Below are 25,085 nucleotides of genomic sequence, written 5' to 3' on the forward strand. Positions count from 1 at the left end.
ATCACATCAGTAGACACAGTTGTGTCAAGATTTGAATCATTGAGTTCTAGATCTTCAATGCTCAAATCAGGTGAAGAATCATCAACTGCTGGTGGCTCCTCATTGATCTGTCCTGAGGTGGATGCACCATTGTTCCCTAATCTCAGTTCCTCAAATAAGTCTTGAAATCTTGCACTTGTAGCACTTGCTTCTTCATATTGATTGCTTGGATCCTCCTCATTTTGTACTTGATCATTTTGCATTTCTTGATTGCCTTGAACATCATTTGCTTCATCTTGGATTTGATCAACATATGTCCTAGAGGAGTCCCTTATGAATGTATATTCCTTTTCTTTAGTTGCAATCCTTTTCCACAGCTTTTCCAAATCCAATTTCTTTTGTTTTGACTCTTCAAGCACATTGGTTTTTCAGAAAGTTTTCATCATAGTCTTCAGGGTAGATCTTGAAAGACTTTATTAATTTATCTAAATCAAATAACCATGATGCACCATCACCTGTGTTGAATTGGTTTTCATTGAAAACTACATCTGAGGAATCAATTACAACCAAATGATCTTTCACATACACTCTGTAGGCCTTTGAGTGTGTAGAATAGCCTACAAAGAAACAGTCTAAGGATTTAGCTTGAAACTTGTTCAAGTAATCCTTTGTGTTCAACAGAGAACATTTGCATCCAAATGCTTTGAAAAACTTGATATAGGGTTTTCTATTATAGAAAATTTCGTATGTAGTCTTGTTTTGACTTTTGTTTATCAGTACCCTGTTCTGAACATAGCATGCTGTATTAATTGCTTCTGCCCAAAATGTGACAGGTAGATTAGCATCAGCAAGCATGGTTCTTGCTGCTTCAATAAGTGTTCTATTTCTGCTCTCAGCAACACCATTTTGTTCAGGAGTTCTAAGAGCTGAGAATTGTTGAAGTATTCCTTTGTTGTTGCAAAATTCTTCAATCATGCCATTCTTGAACTCAATACCATTGTCACTTCTCATCACTTAACCCTTTTATTCAATTGATTTTCAACTCTGTTAACACAAATCATAATGAATTCAGCAGCCTCATCCTTTGTACTTAGGAAATAAACCCAAGTATATCTTGAATAATCATCAATGATCACAAGAAAGTATATTTTCTTCCCAATGCTTGGTACACTCACAGGACCAAAGAGATCCATGTGAAGCATTTCAAGCAATTGATCAATTGAGTTGATGAGTTTAGTCTTGTGAGAAGACTTGTGCTGCTTTCCTTTCTGGCATGAGACATAGTTGTCATCCAATTTAAACTCTCTTGTAGGTAAGCCAATGACATGCTCACCCTTGACTAACTTATTCATGGTCTTCAGATTGACATGGCAGAGTTTCCTATGCCACAACTTTGACTCAATTTAAGTCGCTTTAGAAACAAAGCAAGTGCCACTCCAAGAAACAACATCCTTCATGTTAAGTTCATATAAATTTCCATTTCTTGGGGCCATCATCATGATCATGTCAGGTGGAATAACATACTCAGGCCTTAAGATGAAACAGTAAGAATCATCAAAGACAACTTTGTATCCTTTATCACACATCTGAGATATGCTCAGAAGATTGTATTAAAGCCCTACAACATAGAAAACATTGTCAAAAGTAACTTTGCCATTTGTCAAAATTCCTTTTCCAACAATTTTTCATCCATTCTCATCACTTCCAAATGCCACTGGTCCCTCAAACTTCTCTTCATAGTTGACAAGTGACCTTTAGTCACAAGTCATGAGCCTAGAACATCCACTGTCCAAATGCCATACTTCATTTAGTGTAGTGGACTGTTCCTGCACAATACAAAGAAAGTGATTAGTTTGATGATGAAGTGCAAGCTACTTCAACTTGCAAATCGTCAGATTCATTGTGAATGGTAGCACTAAGAGTGAGTGTTATGGGCTCAAGGTCTTCATGAGTAATTTCAATGTGACATGAATCATCAGTTTTATATGCACACTCTCTAGGAGTTTTCACATATGAAGTTGTGCTCTCACACTTAGAACCTTCATTGTTACATTCCTGAACAACATAGTCCTTTTTGCTTGAAAAGTCTCTCACATCCAAACTTATCTACTCTTTGTTATCAACTTTAGATTTCCATAGAAACCTTGAGGCTCATAACCATGTTTCTACAAAAATCTCTCATCTCCAGTTAATTCAGTAGGTTTCTTTCTAAGAAGAATACTTATGTTTCATTTCTTTTCACAGTTTGGAGATCCTTGAGAATCATCTGACTTAACTGATTTTGTGTCATTGTTGTGGTTGGAAATTCTTTTACTTTGCATACTCAGTCTTCTTAGGAGATTGACTTCTTCTACTTTGTTTATCAACTGGTTTTCTAAATTTCACATCAGCTTTCCTTTCTTTGCTAGTCTTCTTTAAAACTTGTTGTTTAGTCTCATTCTTCTTCTCATTTTCACTCACTTTCCCCTTTCCCAAGTATTCTTCATACTTCAGTTTATAGAGAACAAAGTTTTATCCAAACTTTGTCTCATTTGGAACATGGAAAGGTTTAAAGTTGAGTCTATCATTACATGTGTCAGTGTGATTACCATACTCATCACATCTCTTGCACCATACTTTTCCTTTGAACTTTTCATGTTCAGCTCCTTTCTTAAACCTTTCACTTGGTCTTGGTGGATTAACTTCAAGTGTCTTTTGAGTATTCAGACCATCAAAGTCAATTGAGAAAGGAACAAATTCATCAATCTTGATATCATTTCTTTCAACATTTCCCTTGACAAACACAATTTCCTTCATATTCATGGGCTCTTCATCTAAGCTTCCTTTGTGCCTTGATAGTCTCTTTTCATATTCATACATGGTTTCCACTTCCCCAATGTCAAATACTTCATGACTTGAAAATATTGGGTACATTGGAATGAATTTGTCATATACAACTGTTTCAGTCACTTTCTTCTTGTTGTTGTCTTTAATTCTTTGCAGCATCGCCTTGCTTGGAGGTTTTACTGCATTATAGCTAACCTTAGACCTTTCACATATGTCAAAAGACACATGTTCTTTTCTAAGTCTTTCATCCATTTTCTTCATCTTTGGTGTCACTGGTGGCAGTTGTGGCAGTTTTTCAATTGAATCTGGTTTCTTATATCTTCTACCTCTTTCAGCAGCCTTAATTTCTTCATCAGTGATTTGATCACTCAAATCACTTAAATCATTAGCATTTAGATCTTTAGAGTCAAAGTCATCTTCAGAGACTTGAATTCCAATTGACTTGTCTTCTTTCACTTCTTCCTTCACAACATATTCTCCCTCTTCATTCACTTCAACCTTATTATATAGATCAACAAACTCCTCTCTCTCTTGAAACACTTCTCTGAATTGATTGAGATAACCATCCCTCTTCTATTTATCTACTTTGGGCAGAAAGTTGTTGTTGAATGGAGGTGGAACAGCCTTATACTTGTCTTTCTCACTAATTTGGTTAAAAATGCCACATATGTTTCCTGTGGAGACCAAATTCTTTAAGAAATCATTCTCAACTTCCAGCTTTGTGTTCTTTACCTTTTCTTCAATCAACAATTTTTTTAACCAATCAATTTCAGTAATGTACCTCTGTTGAGCTCTATAGCTACTCACACAATAAACTTCTAAACTTCTGATCTTCTCTTCACTAACAGCATCACTTGCTTCATACCCATTTATGATGCTTTGTTTTCTGAAACACTCACCCTCTAGCTTTCCTATTTTCATATTCAAAGCAATAATTGTTTCATTTAAGTCAGTAATAGGTGAGTGTACCTGAGAAGATGATGTTCCTGCCTCATTCTCAATCTTTTCCATGAATGCAACATTAGCAGCTTTGATGTCATCTTCATGATTACTCCAGTCAAAACCACCATCTTGTTGTGCAGCAACAGCTACATTCCCTTGATTTCTTGGTTGAGTTTGATTGGGTCTGTTGAGGTTGTTTTGAGCAGTTTGAGGGAATTGGTTTCTTTGGTAGTTTTGATTTTGAGGAGCAACTTGTTGATTATACATTTGGGGCTGTTGAAAGTTGTTGAAGTTGGGATTGTTGTTGTTGTTGAAGTTGTTGTTTCTGTTCTGATTCTGCTGATAATTTTGTTGATATTGCATTTGGTTTCTTGGCTGTTGGTTTTGAAACTGATTAGCTTGAAAGTTTCTGGGCTGGTTACACTCCCTAGCAAAGTGTCCAGTCTGTTGGCAGTTGTAACAAATAACCTTTGACTTGTCAAATCCAATCCTTTCATTTGGCCCAGAGACCAATGATCTACCAGTCCTATTGAATAGCCTCTTGCTTCTCAGTGTTTTCATTGCAGCTTGCCACTTCAAATCCATATCCTCAAGGTCATCTGCATCTATTTGTTCCATGTCATCTTGGATGACACTTGTATGGATTAATTTCTTAGCCACAAATGCATTATATTACTCAGTGAACATTGAGAAGAGTGCTTGAGCGTAATTTGCTTGACTAATGTTTCCACTATGGTATGGCACATGTCCACCTACCATTGAGGCAGTGTCATTTTCTTCAATAAGTTGGACATTGAACCTTGTCTGATTTCCATGACTTGAGCTACCTCCAACAAATGATCTAGGTGTATCACCACCATGTTCTGTTGGTTCCTCAATGATGGGAATTTGCTGTTGGTTCTTGGTAGGCAAATTTCCCATGGGTGCAATCAATGCATTAGAAACATTGAAACATGGCTTTTCTTCTTTGATCATCTCATTTTCGATCATTTCAATTTCTGCAGCCTGAAAGAAGCACACTACATCATCAACTTTCAAATCATTGAAGTTGGGCTTTTGGAGGATGAATTTGCAGGCAGTGTACCATTCCTTAGGCATTGAGTTGAGCAGCTTGGTATTTAGATCAAAATCAGTCATGAAATAGTCAGTTGTTTGAAGGTCATTCATAATTGCCAAGAATCTCTCAAGGATGGACTTCAACCTCTCTCCATCTTTGTACTTAAATCTCTCATGCTGTTGCTTGAGCCTTTGCTTATTTATGTTCTTGAGCTCAGTGTTTCCCTCGAACATTTCAAGAATTGCATCATACATTTCCTTTGCAGTAGGATGATGTACAACCTTAGTAAGTATTTCTTAAGACAGTCCTAGCTTTATCATTGCTAAGGCCCTATCATCCACTTTCCTCAACCTATCTCTTACAGCACCAGTAGCTGCACCATCAGTGGCTCGTGGCCCATTTTTGATCGAAGCCCACATGTCTACATCATTGTAGCACACAACCGCTTCAAATAGAACTTTCCATTTGGTGAAGTTTTCCTGCCCATAGAGTCTAGGTATTTTGTTTGTGGACACTTCTTGTTCTTCAAGACCAGCCATTTTAATGGTTTGAAAAACAGAGTAAATGTAAAGTTTTCAAATGAAAATAATCAGATCTGACTATTAATATCTCAGATCTGATAAATCTGGTCCGATTGGAACAAGAAATTATAATAAAGATGTAAACTTTAACTGAAATAAGGAAAAGAAAACACTGGATGTTTGTAGATCTGGACGGAAAAAAGAACAGAGCAGGTGACATCACTCTCCAATGGAATAGTGCTTTGCTTACATCATTGTTCTTCTTCAGATCTTCAATCATCAACAAATCTTCCAAATTAGCAATCAACAAGCTCTGATAGCACTTGTCGGTCCCGAATAATCACTCAATACTCAATAACAATGTCATAACCCACACATATTGTGTCGACAACAAGGTTAATTACGGATTTCTAAATAAGGAAAATTCTTGTTAGCTAACGGCGGAATCAGAAACAAACAAGTTTTGTTGCTAATAGGTTAATAAAGGTAACAGACACGAATAATAACTCAAAAGATTTCCATTTATATAAAGCAATTCATACAAATGATAATCAATTAGGGTTTCTTGTCGGAATGTATATTCAATGATAACCTAGGACAGCCGTCACACTTTATCGGGAATATTCGTTCTTATCCAAAAAGTGTAAAAGCAAATCCGTATTCCGTCTTGTCACTGTCTGGAGGCGTGCCCTAAATTATTCCATTTATAGGTCTGCCACTGATGTGTTGTAAAACACACTTACTTTCCGTATGGTTTTATCATGTTTTTCATGCTTAATTATTTTATTAATGAGAGTTATGGGTGGTTTTTACATAATTTTACAAAGTTTAAATGTTAATTGTAGGTTATGAAAGTTGATGGAAAAAAGAGTTAAGTTTGAAGACTTTAGGGGCTTATTTGTTTTAAGTTTAAAGACTGCAACTCAAGGCCCGATCCAAGCCACAAGATCCAAGCCTTTCAAGTATCATTATTATATAATATATGAAAAAAAAGAAACCAAGCACCTCTCCATATTGAGCCGATCGGAAGAAGAAGAATAGAAAGTTAAGTTGCTTGTGTTTTTGTGGTAGGAATTGTTTAGTGTTTGTTGTTAGGAGACAACAATTGATTATGTTTTTTGTGGTGGGAATTAATTCCCACGTGAGATAACAAGTACAACAACAACAAATTAATAAAAACTAAACCTAACTCCCCTAAAACCAGCCGATCGCAACTGTGGACAGCAAAGGAAGAGAGGAAAAAATCTTTTTTGTGGGGTTATTGGCAGCTAGGAGAGGAAGGAGATTATCAAGGGAGACTTGGTACAGTAGCTCGGGTCGATATTCATCCATAAACTCAGCCCTATTCATAAGTATTACTCTCATAAACTTTGTGTTTTTGTTCAAGATACTTAACTAGTTGATTTGATCTTTTACTTTGAATTGTTTTGCAAGTAACTTGAAGATTGACTTGTGTTTGATTGTTCTTGAATATTGAATGAGTTTACTTATGTTTATCTTAAGTTTTATGATGTTTAATCCATGTGTTTGCTGATGTCCAAAAATCATGTTAGGCTAAACTTGTTAGTTCTACCTAGGTTAGATGTTTATTGGTTTTAGTGAGTAATATGGATTGTTGATTGTTATGACTTGAATTGTTAATGAAAAGTTTGGTTTAACATTGAATTAGGTTGTGTTTTTTGGCTGTGTTTTTATTAAATATACTCATATACCTCTTGCTTTGATTAATAGAATAAGTTTTGATTGATTGTTGCTTGTTAGAACTCTTTACTTGGTGTTTAGGGTTTGTTTGCGGGGTGTACAACCGTAGGGTTTAAGTGAGTGTTTTAATTGAATATAATCAGCGGGTGAACACCTTCTTAGAGACCAAGAGGTGATAGGAAGAAAGGTCATCTCATAGCTTTTACTTGTTAGGATTAAGATCACGCGAGAGGGGGTTTGGTTCTTGTCGGGTTTGGGTTTTGAGCGGTTAGTTGATCTAGTTTAAGTTAAACTAAATTGTTCCTCTATCCTTGGTTGCGTAGTATTCGTCTCCATTATGTTAGTGTGGCGGTGAGACCTAGAGGAGAGTCGACATTAGAGCACTTTAACAGTTCGTTTCCCGGTTTGTTCTTAAAATCAACTAAATGCAAGTTAGAGTTTGTTGGTGAGACCGAGAGGTGATCTAGCTTCCTTGAGTGAATCTTAGTTGTGTCATCCTTAGAAACCGGTGTCGTGAGATTCATCAATCCATTACCTTATTATACCTTCAATATGATTCTTACCTAGGTAGACGTTTTATTCACTATAGTCAAGTTTCCAAGTTTTGTTAAGTGTTTCATCAAGTTCAGTTAAGTTAAGTTAAGTCTAGTTAATTAATTTAGTTAAAGTAAGTTAGGTAATATAGTTAATTATATTAAAAATCATTTAAATATTATTAGGTGAGTCTTGGTTAGGGTTAAGTATTAACAACGTTTTCACGTGTCCTTGTGTTCGATACTCGGACTTCATTAGTGATCGGTACACTTTCCGATTTTGTGTGGTTTCTTTAGGAGTCTTGTTTTATAAATTTAAAGCTTAGTTGTGAGTTATTTAGAAAGAGCATCATTAGACACACATTTTATTTTCGAGTTTTGCCGAGTTATTTCTTCTCTTACATGCAGGTTATTCCATGGTTGGTTGATGACGGTTGATGAGCTGGAGTTTTAAACAAGTGTGGGGATGCAATTTGCTTAAGGATTGCCGCTTTCGTTCGTTAGTGATAGCTTGGTAGAGAGCACTGGAGTGTTAAGGTTGCGTTCGAATAGGAGTACGAGGAACATGATTCACCACACACTTGCATGATCACATATACCAGGGGAGTCTGTTCCAGTTTATATTTCTTTATGTTTCAGTTTTGTCTTTTCCTTGTCTCACATTGAGGACAATGTGAAATTTAAGTGTGGGGATGGAGAACTGACGTTTTCATTTTTAAGAAAAATAAAAGAATATTAAAAATCTTGGGAGTTAATATAAAAAAAATGTTTAAAAAAAATGTCCCTTGAAAATTGTTTTCTTGTTCTACGTTAAGAAGGAAATGATATTATTACCGTTGTGTTAACGAACTCTCGGAACTTTTGAAAAATATAATATAATAATAAAAGAATCGACGGTTCACATATCTGATTTGGGGAGTGTCGGTAGGCTCAACTAGCTTTGATAGTCCTTGTTAGTAGTTTTTATATATATAATAATTTGAAAAATGGTGAAACCGAATTTCGATGCTTAGGGAGGATTAGCATAATTATACTTAGATGCACTCAAAACCAGCACACACCACATGTCCATCTTTCTATGAGCTTAGAAATATTTATATATTTAGGGTGATATAAAAGATTGAAAAAAAAAAAAAAAAAGAAAAAAAAGAAAAGTATGTATTGAAAGTTATGTTTGTGTATTCTCAAAAGTTGTTCAAGAAAAGAAAAATGCTTGTGAAGAAAGTTCTGTATTGTAAAATGCCAAAGAAGCATTCTTTAAAGTTAGTAAAAGAGGCCAAAGTGCACATACTAAACGGGACTTAGAGTTTACGTGTTACCTTGGGGATGGTGACTCTGAGGATACACTATTGGGCCTCGAAAGTTCTTAGTCAATAAATATCAAATTAAGTATTTATAGGACAAAGTCCAATAACATTTAGGAATAGCTCGTACGACCTCCACATGACCATTCATCCATCAAAATTTCACCGAGTGCATCTAATTAGTACCATCAACGAGTCCTTGGCTTATGGTGATTTGTTGAGCCTGTTTGCTTCGACTCTAGTTCTTCTAGCTCTCTTTGTCTGAGATAGGGTAGGTGTAGCCTTAATCTTTGAAATTAAAATGTGTAATGCAAAAGGGGGGCTTGATTGGCTAGTGGCTGGGTTTAAGTGGACAACAACATCGGCAATCGCGGTCAGCCACCTCCTGACAGCTGTCATTCCTTCTAGAAATACTAATGATTATTACATATTCAAATTACATATTCAAAACTATACCAAGTGTAAAACAAGTCTTTCGGGTAGGCTTTGTAGCAGTTGTCTTCTCCGATTAGACTCTCTGCTCTGCCTTCCTTCACCAACAGACCTGGTAACCTTGAAGTGTGCTCGGGTACAGTTCTCCGGTTAGACTTTACTTACAGTATTTTACCAAACTACTCACAGGGTAGACTTCAATCTTCTTGACCATATCAGACTTCGCCCGAAAAGATCCTACTACCATAATGTTCTTCAAGAATCCTTTCAACTCATTTGTTCGATAAACTTATTAAGCAACCATAGTGTGCTCGGTTCACTGTAGCTTGATCTGATTTGAACCTTTCCTGAGAAAGTAAGAATACTTCTTGATAACTTTCAACAAGCTTGCCCGGATTCCACTTTATTAAGCAAACTGTGCCGGACTAGAACAACTTTGCTAGATGTAGTGAACCCTACTCGGATTATCACTAAAGAAGACTTCAAGAAGGTAACCCTGCCCGATAGGCAAAATATCAAGCCCGGCTAAGTAAAACCCTGCTCGGATATCTCAAGTGTGCTCGGTTCCATACATAGTGATTTCTAAGGAGGTTGAGAAGATTCCAATCTTCGTTATGATCATTTTTAGGTCAAATCTTGACTCAACAAAGAAAACAACGTTCAAAGCCGTGTCGAATGTGAAAGGTGATATCGTTTCCTGGCTTTATGATTATGAGTTAAAGGTCCGCATTATCAAATGGGAAAACGGTGTTCAGTACTATCAGAACATCACTGACGTTCCCTCATTACCGCGTTGGGATGTTCGTACCCTCGCGAATCGACCTTTTATAAATCGTGGTAGACATCGTAATGCAGATTGGTTTCACCAACATCGGTTATTCGAGGCAAACCGTGGTTTTAAGTTCTTTAAGTAGCATATTCCGATCCGTAAATGTATTGACGAGATTCATCCACGGACGAGTTGGAGGAAGCTCGTGATTAAAGTAAAACCGCCAAAGACGTTGAAAGAAGTACCGGTGAAGACGTTCCCACAGAGTTTGCATCTCTCCTTCAACCGATGGTACTACGACAGCCGTACAGGGGAGGCCGTTATTGTACTAGGAAAATGGCTGAAGACGAGCTTTATATGAGTTATCGATCTAATGGGGCTCATTAACTTATCGAAGATAGACAATGACGTGCTATTTAAAAACAAGATTTTGATAGAGCACCGTGAAGACTACAATCAGGCTATGCAATTCTAGCGTGTTGTACGGGTATGTCACGAATTTGGAATCTATAGTTGTAGATATTGGTAATCAAGGCGCATCAAGTAATTTAACGACAAATAGCTCAAAACGAGGGGGTGTTTGTTAGTGCACGGTTTTGTCGTCTCGAGTCTTTGTATTTATCGTTTTGTATTTATTATTATTATAATGAAAAGACATTTATGTAATTTATGTTTAGTTCGTTAAGGTAATGGTTAATTCGTTAAGGATGTTTAACGAATTAACTAGTTCGTTATATGTAATGTCCATTCGTTAAGGATATTTAATGAATGGACTGTTAGTTTATTATGTATATTCCCATTCGCCATGGAATGTTGACGAATGAGGGCATAACAAATCGAAGATTCTTTATGCTTTCCTTTTCTGTCTGTAAGTTAACGAACTGGATACCAATTCGTTATGGGATGTGTAACGAATTGGTTCCTCGTCTATATAAGGTGTTCATACCCATGTTAATTTAATTGTTGAGATATAAAGTAACAAACCTCTGTCAAAATTCTCTCTCTCAATTCTTCACTAATCTATTACTATTACACATACTATAAACATAAATATACCTAAATATAAACATAATTAAGTAAGCATATCTTGAACTAGATCCGTTTAATATATTAGATCTAATTCCGATAATCAATATCGTTTGGATCTCAGAGGTGTTCACACCATGTTTTATCTTGAATAAGCTATCAAAGTATTGTTTTTACTATTTCTAGCTTCCAAGAAAATGAGTTAACATGTATGATTATTAGTCATCAACTTTGTTTCATACAATCATCAAGTAAAACAAAGCTTCTTCATAGATTATAGATGGTAAATGGAGTTTAGCTCATAATGAGCATTGTAATACACATTAAAAGGGATGATGATAACAAACACATGATTAAACTAGAACGATCTAACCAAATATGGATGAATCTTCCTTCTTAATGGCGATGAAGGATGATAATGATGATGGTAATGATGGGTGATGATGATAACCTCCAAGCCTTCAAACTCCTCCCAAGATCTTCAATATGAGTGTAATGTGAGTGTTTTTATAAGAGAAACTCGTTTAGAGATTTTCTTCAAGCACACCAAATGAGTGAAACATGAGCTTCTATTTATAGGCAATCTGGAGTGAGGGGCACGGCCTCGTGCTCCATGTTGATGCATAATGTCAGTAGTTTAGTATCTAGTGTTTTGTATGTGTCTGTAATCGTGTTAGATTGGTTGTTGTGGATTTAGATATGGTGTCACACAAGTTCGCCTGATGTAAGCGAACTTGTGGACAAGCGAAGTTAAGACAACTTCGCCTAGTCTGTTAGGCGAAGTTGTCGAGGCCTATATATGCCTAACTTCGGCTTGTTTAGTAAAGGTTTTGAAGTCAGAACGTGTTTTAGTGATTTGAGATCACGTGTTGAAGTGTTGCAATACAACGTGTTTATTAGTATTGTAACGTGTGTTTGTGTATCGTCTCAACATATTATATATCTTACACTCGTATCGTATTACGTGGGGATTCCGCACCCTCGTATTACGAGATACTCCTGTGTAGATCCGGCTGGGAACCTACAATTGGTATCAGAGCTTTTGCTCGTGATTGTGTGGTTCGGGATCATCACACGGGTGTTAAGATCGTTCAGTTCGACTATTCGCGGAACGAGTTTACGTTGAAATACCTAGTTTTTGTGTCTTACCCATCTCCCACCATCAAATATAACCCATTACGCCCTCTCATACCTCACAATACGTCAAATTAAAACCTGCAAAAACCTTGTGTTCATCAGGCGAAGTTGTCGTCACTGTTTGTAGGGTTTAAGCGAAGTTATAGAGAAGGCGAAGTTAAGAGCAGACGAAGTTGTAAGCAGCGAAGTTAGGAGGTTTAAGCGAAGTTAAGTTGTCAAGCGAAGTTGAGTACAAGCGAAGTTAGGATCAGGATAAGTTAACAAGCGAAGTTGTCACAACTTCACTGTCTGGTCACGGTTTAAATATTAAATACTTTCTTGTTATTTCGAGTCGTGTTTCTTTCAACTATGACTTCAATAAACATTACAGAACTGGTAAAAATGGAGGTTGAAGCCAGTTCAGCTACAAAGGCTCCAAAAATGCTTAAGGGTACCGATTTCGTTGCATGGAAAGATCGGTTTGAACATTACGTGAAGTATCAAGACGCTAGGATGTGGGTTTGCATTCAAGATGGATACATTCCACCAACATCCTTGTTTGAAGGTCGTGATCAAATTAAGAAGTACAGTAAGATGGAAGAGGAGGAAAAGAAAATGTATGAGGCAGAGAGTAAAGCTCATGCAGCAATAACCACGGCTCTTCCACAAGAGATTCTTCATACCTTCAAGAAGTACAAAACTGCTAGAGAGCTATGGGAAGCACTAGAAAATAGATATAAAGGTAATGTGGGGATACGTGCCTCCAAGACAAAGCTACTAAAAACCCAATTCTCTGTATTCAAGTATTTGAAAAATGAATCACTTGATGATATCATCACCAGATATTATCACTTGATGACCGAACTTAGTAATTACTCCATTGAATACAAGGAAGAAGAGATAGTAGAGAAACTCCTTGATGCTCTTCCACCGAAATGGGAAATGTACACGGTTTTGATGAGAGAGGATAAAGACTTTGCCAATATTGATTTGGAAACAGCAGTCAATAAGTTACGAAATTTTGAACTTAAGATGGTTCGGAAGGAGACACCAACAAATCAGGTTCAGGATCCGGGAATGTATGGTGCGAAAGTCACTCCAAGTTCAAGTTCAAAATCAGAATCCTCTGCCTACTACTCAAAGGGAGAATCAAACTCAAACTCAACTCGTGATGGTCATGTGACTCTCAATATGGATGGTGACGTATGTTTCGTAGCTGGAGGTAGTAATTCTTCACAACCTCAAGCCACAACAGGAAATTTCTCGTCAAATGTTCCGAGCTACAACTACTCACAGAGGCCCATGAGTGTTAAATCAGCTGAACAACAGTTTGCTCTCTATGCATCCTTCATTGCATCTTATGAGAACTACATCAAAGGTAAAATAGTCGACCCTGCAACTTTGGATGAAGACTATGATCAGATCGATGCTGATGATTTGGAGGAGATGGATCTGCAGTGGCAGATGGCTATGATAGTAAGAAGGGTAAAGAGATTCATGAAGAAAACAAGTAGAAAGTTTGTTGGAGAAAGACCAGGGTTTGATAAATCGAAGGTTCGATGTTACAACTGTCAACAAAATGGTCACTTTGCTAAGGAATGTAAAAATGAGAGAGTCGAACGAAGTAAGAACAGGCCTGCACAACAGAATGTGGGAGGTAGTGAGAATACGGCTATGGTATCTAGACAGAATGGTGGATACAACTGGAATATACAAGTTGAGGAAGTGTTCGAACAGGATAACTTGGTAAACATCGAAACGGGAGGAAGTGAGAGGAAGACGGGAGAAAATCAAGCATATATGGCAGAAGTGAACGATCAGCTCTCTGAGGTAAGTTCTGAACCTCATTGTATACAATGTGAAAATCTGTCTGAACAATTGAAAACTGTAACTGATCAGTTTATTAGTTTGGATGCTCATTTAAAACGTTAAAAGAAGATCATCACTACACTAAAACTAGAGAAAACAGTTACTCGATAAAAATAAAAGCTAGTGAAAAGGATATCAGAAGTCTTAAAGCAAGTCTAGCTGATAAAATACAAGTAATTGATCTTAGTTATGAAGTGTTAGAAGAAAAAACCAAACTAATTGCTGAAAAAGATAAACAGATAGCTGATTAGCAGTTAAAAGTGGTGGAACTAAACAGTAAAATTGAACAATTTAGAAATTTTCAGCAATGCTTGATCACATCATAAGTGTCCAACGTTCCCCAGTTGACAAAGGGGGAATTGGATTTTCTGAAGTTCCACCACCGTATAACAATAACTATACCTATAATCCTAGTAATCAGAAATCTGCTGATGTTGAGATTAGTCAGACAGTTCCAGTCAAAATTTCGACTAAAGAACCTAAAGTTAATAAGAGCGAAACGAGTAAGCCAATTTCCAATGTTGAGATTTCTGTTCCTAGCTCTATCTCATCAAATTCAGACAAGTCATCCGAATCGGGTGAGATAAAAGAAGAGGTAGTGTTACTAAAACGTGGGGAGGAATATAAGCCTGATGAAAATAATTCTTCCCTAAACCCGTTCGTCCCACCATATGTAAGACGAACGGGTAGTAATGCAACCTCGATCACTACAACAACTGTTAAGACGAGAGTTGAACAAAGAAGTTGTTTCAGATGTAATCAAGTAGGACACCTTATTGCTGATTGTCCTCTAAACCAGAGAAAAGTTAGAGGTATGAGGCATCCGAAAACTGAGAATAAAATGAATATTAATTATAATAATGGTAAGAATGTGAACACACCAAATTTCAGACATTGGTCTAATCCAAGATTTCAAAGAAATCGATCTCAGTTTTTCCCAGTTAACAACCAAATCAACAATTATAACTCAGTTAATTCACTAAGGTCTGGATGGCCTCATTGTCAATCCTCGAGAAGGTTTCCTTTCAGAACTTACAGAAATCATTCTCAAACTGACTTTGGGCAACCAAAGTATTGGATGCCGGTCAACAGATTTAATCGACCCAAGACCAGTAGGTCTTGGGTCTCCAGATTTTAATCTTTTTCTCTAGTTGTGCAGGAACAGTCGAACAGGGCTGTAAACAATCTGTGGGTTGTGGATAGTGGTTGTTCCCGGCACATGACTGGTAACAAGAATTTGTTACGTGATTGGATGGAGAGAGTGGAGGTAGAATCACTGGAATAGAAACGATAACAAATGGAAAAATGAAGTTAGAGAAGGTGAATTTTGTAGAAGAGTTGAAGCATAACCTGTTGAGTGTGCCTCAGATTTGTGACAAAGAATACACGGTGCATTTTACTAAAAACGAGGCAATCGTCCTTTATCCTGGTTTCAAGATACCAGAGGCATGGGTGGTAATGAGAGCTACAAGAGAAAAGAATACGTATGTAATGGATATGAAGTCAACTGAGATGACAACAGAAGAATCATGTCTTCTGTCAATGGCAAGCCTAAGTTGGGATTGTGGTACACGAAACGGGGAGAACTGGATTTGGTAGCTTACGCAGATTCTGACTATGGTGGTTGCAATCAGAACAGGAAGTCAACAACCGGTGGATGTCAATTTCTGGGAGGAAGATTGGTGTCGTGGCAGTGCAAAAAGCAGACCTCAGTAGCCATTTCCACCTGTGAAGCAGAGTACATGGCAGCATCGAACTGTTGCTCCCGAGTTCTTTGGATACAACAGCAATTGCGAGATTACGGTCTGAATTTCACTCAAACCCCTATTTGCATTGATAACACTGCTACAATCTCAGTAACTAACAATCCCGTCAAACACAGCAAAACTAAACATATTGACATTCGTCATCATTTTATACGGGATTGTGCTGAGAAGAAATTAATTGTGCTAGAAAAGGTTGATTCGTTGGATAATTTCGCCGATCTTTTTACTAAAGCGTTTGACCGATCCCGTTTTCAAAATCTTGTTGAACTTAATGGGATGATCAATCTCGAGTAACCTTGTTTTCCGTTTTTCTTAAAAAAAAATCACTATCGCTTAGAATTATGTCGGTTGCTTCAGTTTGAAGGACACATCCTCGGATATGTTTGGTCCTTACTTCTACTAGTAGATTATGAGGATAGCCATTAACCAGATGAGTGAAAGTGACCGGTGCGGTTTATGATGGGTTTTTATTCTTTCGCTGAAAAATAGTCGTTCATACTTAGTTAGAAGGACACATACTCGTATGTGGTCTGTCCAGCTGATCCAATGGATCTTCAGGATAGCCGTTTACCTGAAGACTTTGACTTGATCGGGGCGATAGAATTTAACATTTTTAAAGGGAGATGATATAATTTTTCAAGTCTATAACTTCATAAGAAGTTTCAATACAGTGTTTAAAAGAAAATTGATCCAACCTTGGAAAGTGATAGAAAAACTATTTCTGTGTGCCTAACTGGTGAAGTTATTAGGCCTAAAAGACTCTAGAACAGCCATTGTATGCTATGGTAGCTTTTTATGGTACGTAAAAGTAGAAGTGATACAAACTAAATTTCCTCGATTTAATGTGGAGACGCATTCTGAGTTGTGCATGTCTCCATATACATCTTTCCGAATGATAGGCAGAAAAGTGATTACCCTGTCATACACGAGCCCGTGAGTGTTCTGATTCCCGAGAAGATGGTGTGTCAAGTACCTGCAGTGATCCAGATTCGGGACTTGCAGTCGTCTACTATTTGAAGCTGTATTAATATTATTAGTATTGAAAAAAAAATCTTGTTAAGCCTTTTTGAAGCTTATGTTATTTCAAATATCAACCAAGAGGCAAGAAAGAGAACAGGAAGAAGACTCTAAAGATCGATATGTACTTACTGTTTAATCAGACACTACGGGTCGAGGTCAATTCGGGGTGACTTGGGGAAAGCCAAATACGCTTTGAGAATAGATAGGAGGCATCACAATCTCTCATGTGATGTCCATCTAAATTTTGAGCTTAATTGAACCTAATCCGTATCACAGAAGCTATGAAAACCATACTAAGTTTTATACCTGCTTACAATCTGTTTCTTTATGTCATAATACCGTTGAACATGGATCTATGTGACAGCCACTTAATTAGTATGATTCCTGTTCGGATCTTTTCTAAAACATGCAGGTTCTCGTCAAGACTGAAATTTGATCCCTTTTAATAACTTACTAAAATTTGCTTTGCATATTTTGTTTTGTGGTTTAAAACTTGGTTACTTGGTTCTTTGATCGTAAAGTTTAAATCTTTAGCGGAGAATTTTAAAAGACAGTTGCACTTTGATCAAATTTATAAGGTCCTGTTTTGTAAATTAAGTTAGGCGAACTTGTGTTAAGGTGAAGAGGCGAAGTTGTCCATGCTTGGTGTTAGTGAAAGAAAATGAAAAATCACAAGTACTCCCGAGCACACCCTTGCTACCGAGCACACTTTTGCTCCCGAGCACACTTTTGCTCCCGAGCATGCTTGGTGTTAAGAGAAAGAAAATGAAAAATCACAAGTACTCCCGAGCACACCCTTGCTACCGAGCAAACTTTTGCTCCCGAGCACACTTTTGCTCCCGAGCATGCTTGGTGTTATGTGAAAGAAAATGAAAAAGCACTAAGTAATCCGAGCACACTTTGTTTCGGAGCACAAAGTAATCCGAACACACTTTGTGCTAGTTGAAAATTGAGAAATCACAAGTGTTTTGATTTCCGGGTACACTTTGTGCTAGGAAAGTGCTTCCGGGTACACTTTGTGCTAGTTAAAAATTGAAAAATAAAAGTATTTTGCTTTCCGAGTAGACTTTACTTCCGAGCACACTTTTTTTTCTGAGTACTTTGTTTTCCGAGCACAATGTGCTTCCGGGTACACTTTGTGCTAGTTAAAAATTGAAAAATACAAGTGTTTTGCTTTCCGAGTAGACTTTACTTCCGAGCACACTTTGTTTTTTGAGTACACTTTGTTTTCCGAGCACACTTTGCTTCCGAGTACACTTTAGGCGAACTTGTAAAGAGGCCGAGTAGACTTTACTTCCGAGCACACTTTGTTTTCTGAGTACACTTTGTTTTCCGAGCACACTTTGCTTCCGAGTACACTTTAGGCGAACTTGTAAAGAGGCGAAGTTGACCATGGTTGACCTTGAGCGAAGTTAATGATAATCTGTTGACCAGCGAAGTTGTCACAGGGGCGAAGTTCAGGTTGACTTCGCCCTTGCATTTTCCAACCTATATAAGGGTCAACCTGGTCAAACCCTCGGCGAACTTATATACACTCCTAACCCTCGGCGTACTTAATCCTTGAATCCGTATTATCTGTTTCCAATCCGTGTTAACGGTGTGTAGGCTCGGTATTACATATAATTCATACTAATGGTGATAATCAAGGGCCGTGGTGATTCGATGTGTGACATTGTTTATGCTAACGTTTAAACAATTGATAAACCAATCTGTTTCTAATGTGTTCGTAACTCAGTAAATCGTCTAGATCTCCATAGTAACATCTTTTCTTGTTTTAAATCACAAATTCACCAAACAACCCAGGATCGGACCTCAGTACTCGTCGTTTCAGATTCAGGCGAAGTTATAACTTCGCCTGCTCATGATTAATTAATTAATTAGCCTGGTAGTTCTCAGGCGAAGTTAGGGTTAAGGCGAAGTTGCACTCAACTTCGCCATATGGTTAACTTTGCCTGCACAAAAGATGTTATCATAACTTCGCTCATGGTAACAGGCGAAGTTATGATCTGCTTTGTCGATGTTCTAACTTAGACCATTTGTTGTGCAGATATGGCTGCTGTAGCAGGAGCTGGTGGTGCTGGTGGTGATGAAGGTGGTGACAACAACCGACAGTTCTTTCCGGGTCACAACATGTAGATTACTTTGGATCCGGATGCTAGTGGTATTGACGATTATCGCGAGATCATCTCCTTCCTAGTTCGCTCACGTATTTTTTACGCTATTACTACAACTCTCCCCATTTCTCTACCGAATATTGAAGATTTCTGGCGAACGGTAGAATATGACTGTAGAGTTGAGCCTCCGGTTATGCACGCCACAATGAACAATCAGGAGGTGCAGTTCTCAGCAGATCAGATCAGAGTCGCTTTGCAGTTTGGGACTGAAACTAAAGATGATCCTACAGATTTTTCAGCTCCATTCAGAGATGGTGCATTTTTACGTATGGGCTATTCGGGTCCTTTGGGTGACACTCAAAGGCGAAAGGGATTCTTGTTGGATCAGTGGCATTTTCTGAGGCACGTGATGATTGTGTGCATGTCGGGTCGTAAAGCTGGTACTAACGGTATGGGGGCAACGATGCAGTCTGCTATTACAACCCTGACTTACAACAAGCCCTACAGCTTCAGTCAGATGGTGTTTTATGAAATCGATCGTTAGAGACGTGCGGTCGCTCGTGAAAGATTTTTAATGTACCCCAGATTCTTACAGATGATTTTGAATCATGTAGCACCTACGCTACCTCAACGACGTCCCATCCGTTATGTTGAGAGTGTAAGTAAGAGGATCTTTGCGCAATGTAGGTCGTCAAGCGCACGTAGCAAACCAGAGCTTCGTCCGCGGCACACTCCATTGTTTGGTTATTTGGTGAACCCTGCTTATATTGCTCCTCGTGGAGATGAATTTCGGGACCTGGCACCGCAACAGGCTGATGTTCCTCAACCACCACCTATGGTACAGCAGGCTTTGCCTGCTGATTCTGTTGCAGCTCCAGAGGAACAGGTAGATCTTGAAGCTGCTTTTTGGTGGCCAAGGTTTTTTTGATATGGAGCAGATTGATCCAGCTGCAGAGGTTCAAGCACCAGAAGCTGAGGCATCTAGTGTGAATGTTTCGATGGTAGCTATGTTTGTAGCAGATTCTGAGAGAACCGACTCTGACTTCTCCGCTGACGATATCGCTGAAGCACGACAGATTCTGGTCACACAAGAAAGAATACATGGTAAGAGAAAGAAAGACTTAGATGACAGTGAATCTGACTTCGAGGAGGAGTTAGACCAATTGATACGTCGATCAAAGAGGGCCAGAACTGGTGAGGGTTCGGGAGCTGGTGAAAGCTCAAGGGTGGTTCGTTTCTCTCCACCCTTTTTATCTGGTATAACCATGGTTCCGGCTTCGATGACTGTAATAGTACCAATCACCTCCAGTGTTCCCGTGGTGACATCATCATCATTTGGTATTCCACCAACCACGTTTCAGTTTTCGGCTCCGGAGATAGTTTCCTTGCCACCTCCTACTGTTACTCCATCGGAGGTTGTTGCAAGATTTGTTGAGTCGACATTGGTTGCTACTGCGGGGTTATCTGTCACAATACCACCCGCGGTTACGTTTCAGACTACTTCTGACACTCCAGCTAGTTTGGGAATACCTCCACCTTATGCTCAAGACATTTCTCACATGCGGTTCGATTTTGATGTTACCTTGTCTGATTCTGAAACGATAGCGGCTCTTGAAAGGGTGGTTGCTGAACAGTCGAGAATAAATCTAATCCAGACACAAGCTATCCAGCGCCTTGTAGCAGAAAATCAAATCCAATCGTCCCTCCTTGTTGAACACGGTAAACTTTTTGATGCTCTAAAGCAGTTCTTAGCATCTCAGGGGGAGACGAGCTGCAAGGGCGATGAGTTGAGAACAAAGAAAAGTCATGACAGAGACGATGATCCCAATGCATCGAAAGGTGCAGGTGGTGAGTTGCCAAGAACTGAACAAACTCTTGGGACTTCCACATCTCAGGGGGAGTCAACTGGTACAACAGGTGGATCAGGTGGTGAAGATGTTGTGGTTGTGGATGATGAAGAAATGTTGGATGATGATGTTGTGGGTGATGATGATGTGTTACCTATTGAGGAGATTGAAAAGATAGGAGAACAGATTGTGATTGATAGTGAGATTGAAGTGGGAGAGATTGTGGATGACAGTGTAGAACATGATATTCCAGACGTTGATAAGGCAAATGTGAGTCAAGATATGGATGTGTTAGATAAGTCTGAGTGGGAAGAGCAACCAAGATGGAAAGAAGGCTACGCTCAGTGGTTTGTAAAGACAAAGAAGCCAGCGGTTCCAACCATGTTCAAGAAGAGTTACAATATCAAAGGGTATGCTGAGTCGAAGAAGGGTATTATATGCTGGTTGTATGATGAGCAGTTGAGATTATTTGTGATTAAACACTTTGATGGGATTCAGTACTTTAAGATGATGTTGAGATCTCTCAATACCTTGCCTGAGTGTGAGGTGAAGGATTTGGCTAAATTGGGGTTGATTAATAGAAGTGATGATAATATGTAGGTTCCCAGCCGGATCTACACGGAATATCCCGTTCTACGTAGGTGCAGAATCCCTACGTAAGACGTTACGAGCGTAGAAGACGATACGAGTTAACACGATCGAACACACGTTACAATAAGCAAAGACTCGTTATATTGCAACCGGAAACACGTGATATCAATCACTGATTACAGAACTCGTAAACACGTAAACTAAACTTGTTACAAAATAAGCCGTAACCTAATGAATATATATCACGACAACTTCGCCTGGCATGTTCAGGCGAAGTTGTCACTAACTTCGCTTATCTAACAAGTTCGCCTCTATCAGCGAACTTGTTAGCTAACTTCGCTTAATACAAAACACAAATCTAACAAACTCGATTACAGACACTTTACACTGAACTACTGACATCATGTACCAACAGACTCCCCCTTGGCAGTAGCTTCATATCTTTATCTTCAAACACGTGTCTTGTAATCTTCAACAATCTTGTATCTTCATCTTTAAGCATGAACTCCTTCACGTACACAAACTGATACAATTCTTTGATATTTCTTCGCTTCGTCTTTCCAAGCAGGAATATAAAATATCTTCTTCTCATTCAGCACCTGCAGATCAGCTTGAGACAAGTTCACTAGATGCATCGGATCATAGACTCTCAGCAGCTCTTGTTCATCTTCGTCCTCCATTACTGCTTCAGCTGTCTCACAATCTACATACAACCACTTCAGATCTTTCAGCACATCCTTGGGCATTTGTTTCATCGGCACCTCTTTTAGACACCGGATCGGTTTATACTTCATAATCATCCAAGGCTTGCCATCTGCTCTCATCCCTTTATCTTTGTCTTCGATGAGTTTTCCCTTTTGCGGTTTCAACAGCTCGAACTTCTTCTCTTTTATACTTTCCTTCCAAACAATCTTCCCAGTGACTCTAGCCATGTTATCATCACTTCTGTTTATTAACCCCAATCTGGCTAAGTCTCTCACTTCATATTCTGGCAATGTATTCAATGATCTCAACATCCTCTTGAAGTATTGAACACCATCATACCTTTTAATCACAAAGAGCCTCAACTGCCCATCATATATCCAGCAAATGATCCCCTTTCTCGCTTCAGCATAGCCTCTAATGTTGTAACTCTTCTTAAACATAGTAGGGACCGCCGGTTTCTTCGTTTTTACAAACCATTGATCATAGCTTTCTTTCCATCTTGGCTGCTCTTCCCATTCCGTCTCATCATTCCCAATCTCTTTACCCATATCTGGCTTATCAACTTCTGGTATCTCATGCTCCACATTCTCTTCTACAATCTCTCCCTCTTCAATATCATTATCAATCACTATCTCTGCACCAATCTTCTCTATCTCATCCATCGGTAATACATCATCATCACCTATATACTCATCATCCATCTCCTCAACGTCCACTACCACCACATCATCACCACCAGCTGCACTTGTTGACTCCCCCTGAGTTGTGGAAGTCCCAAGAGCTTGATCAGTTCTTGGCAACTCTCCACCTGCACCTTTCGATGCATTGGGATCATCGTCTCTATCATTTCGCTTCTTAGTCCACAGCTCATCGCCCTTACAGCTCGTCTCCCCCTGAGATGCCAAGAACTCCTTCAAACCATCTATGATTTTGCCATGTTCTACCAACAGGGACGACTGTATCTGATTCTCTGCAACGAGGCGTTGAATAGCATGGGTCTGGATAAGATTCACCCTTGATTGTTCTGCCACGACCCGTTCAAGTGCTGCTATTCGTTCAGAGTCTGATAAGGTTGCATCAAAATCAAACCTCAGATGTGATATATCTTGTGTGTACTGAGGAGGGATTTCCGATGTAACCGGGACCTCAGAAGTAGACATAGACGTAACCGCAGGTGGTATCGTCACCGATAACCCTGCAGTGGCCACAACCGTCGACTCAATAAATCGTGCCACGACCTCCGTTGGAGTAAGAGTTGGAGGTGGCAACGATACAATCTCCAGAGCCGATAGTTGGAATGTAGTTGGTGGGAGGCCAAAGGCAAATGAGGTAGCCACCACGGGAACATCCGTGGCGCTTGGCCTTGTAACCTGTAATGATGAAGGGACCATTGTCATACCAGACAGTGCGGGTGGGGTGAAACGTACCACCCTCGAGTTCTCACCAGCTCCCGATCCTGCACCTGCCCGTTCCCTTCTTGATCTCCGAATCAACTGATGTACCTCTTCTTCATAGTCTGACTCGCTGTCACCATCAGTTCTCTTTCTTTTCCCTTGAACCCGTTCTTGGTTAACTAGAATTCGTCTCGCTTCGGCCAACTCATCTTCAGAATCAGAATCAGCCACCGTTGTAGCTGTCCTAGTCACATTCACACTTGAAACTTGTACATTTTCCTCTGGATCCATCCGATCCATATCAAAGAAGCCTTGACCACCAAATGCAGCATCAAGGTCTACGTTCTCCTCCGGTGACACAACAGGAGCAGCAGGTATAACTTGAGGTGCTCCTGCCTGTTGTGGTGTCGGGTCCCGAAACTCGTTCCCACGAGCAGGCACATACTCCGGGTTGATCAAGTACCCAAATAGTGGAGTATGCCGAGGACGGAGCTCAGGTTTGCTCCTCGCACTGGAGGATCTGCATTGGGCGAAGATCCTTTTGCTCACACTTTCAACGTATCTGATCGGGCGGCGCTGAGGTAGCGTTGGAGCAACATGATTCAAGATCATTTAGAGGAATCTTGGATACATGATAAATCTCTCACGCACCACCGCTCTTCTTTGTCGATCAATCTCGTAGAAGACCATCTGACTAAAGCTGTAACGCTTATTATAAGTCAGAGCAGTCATCGCCGACTGCATGGTCGCGCCCATGCCATCAGTGCCCGCCTTTCTCCATGACATGCATGAGAAAGCGCCACTGGTCAAGCAAAAACCCCTTCCTTCTCTGAGTATCTCCCAAGGGACCAGAGTATCCCATCCTCAGAAACGCTCCATCACGGAAAGGAGCCAAAAAATCTGTCGGGTCATCCCTCGTCTCATCTCCAAATCGTAAAGCCGCCCGGATCTGTTCAGATGAGAACTGAACAATGTGATTGTTGACTGTTGCTCGCATCACCGGGGGCTCGACCCTACAGTCATATTCCACAGTCTGCCAAAAATCCTCAATGTTTGGCAAGGATATTGGTAGTGTTGTCGTAATCGCGTGGAATATACACGAGCGTAGTAAGAATGTGATGATTTCGCGGAAATCATCAACTCCGCCCGCCTCCGGGTCTAATGTTATGTACATGTTATCACCGGGGAAGAACTGTCTTTGGTTATCACCACCGTCATCACCGCCTGCACCACCTACAGCAGCCATATCTGCATCAAACAGACTAAGTTAGATAAACGTCAAAGCAAATCACAAGTTCGCCTGTTACCATGAGCGAAGTTAGAGGTGGGGCGAAGTTGGGAACAACTTCGCCTCAACTTGAACTTCGTCTGTTAACTGTTAAGTAAAAAGGTCCAGGCGAAGTTAATGATAACTTCGCCTAACCACAACATCGCCTCATAAACTGTTTCAAAATTAATTATCATGCTAAGTTAAACCTCAGGCGAAGTTACGGATAACTTCGCCTAAACTGTAACTTCGCCGAATACTAATCGTCAACAGTTAAGGTTTCAATTGGACGTGTACATGATGAAT

Source organism: Bidens hawaiensis, unplaced genomic scaffold (genome assembly GCF_021521415.1).
Source record: "Bidens hawaiensis isolate Kalapana, Puna unplaced genomic scaffold, B.hawaiensis_p1.1 tig00020227_1, whole genome shotgun sequence".
Taxonomy (NCBI): Eukaryota; Viridiplantae; Streptophyta; class Magnoliopsida; order Asterales; family Asteraceae; genus Bidens; species Bidens hawaiensis.